This window comes from Sinocyclocheilus anshuiensis, unplaced genomic scaffold, assembly GCF_001515605.1.
Source record: "Sinocyclocheilus anshuiensis isolate Anshui unplaced genomic scaffold, SAMN03320099.WGS_v1.1 scaffold2481, whole genome shotgun sequence".
Classification (NCBI taxonomy): Eukaryota; Metazoa; Chordata; class Actinopteri; order Cypriniformes; family Cyprinidae; genus Sinocyclocheilus; species Sinocyclocheilus anshuiensis.
This window is the reverse complement of record NW_015549717.1, coordinates 24,714-25,229: the sequence shown is the minus strand read 5'-3', so window position 1 is coordinate 25,229 and position 516 is coordinate 24,714.

Genomic DNA, 516 nt, shown 5'->3' with positions numbered 1-516 from the left:
AGACATTAATTGATGGACTGGAGTGGTGTGGATTACTTGTGGATTATTGTGATGTTTTTATCAGCTATTTGGACTGCAATAGTCCAAATAGCTGATATAGCCATTTCTGACGGCACCCATTCACTGCAGAGGATGCATTGCTGAGCAAGTGATATAATGCTAAATTTCTCCAAATCTGTTCCGATGAAGAAACAAACTCATTAACATTTTGGATGGCCTGTACATTTTTCAATTTTCGGTGAACAATTCCTTTTTCATTATTTGTTTGGTCTTTATTTATTTATTCATTTATTTGTGTGTGTGTGTGTGTGAGTGTGTGTGTGTGTGTGTGTGTGTATTTTCGATAGGTCTTTTTTCACCTGCTAAATTACTATGTTTTCTTTTTAAATTTATGAGTATTTGTAGGGGTGTTATAAAAACACTGGTCACACTTGAATATAACTTAAAGTGGTCATATGATGCGATTTCAAGTTTTCCTTTCTCTTTGGAGTGTTACAAGCTGATTGTGCATAGATA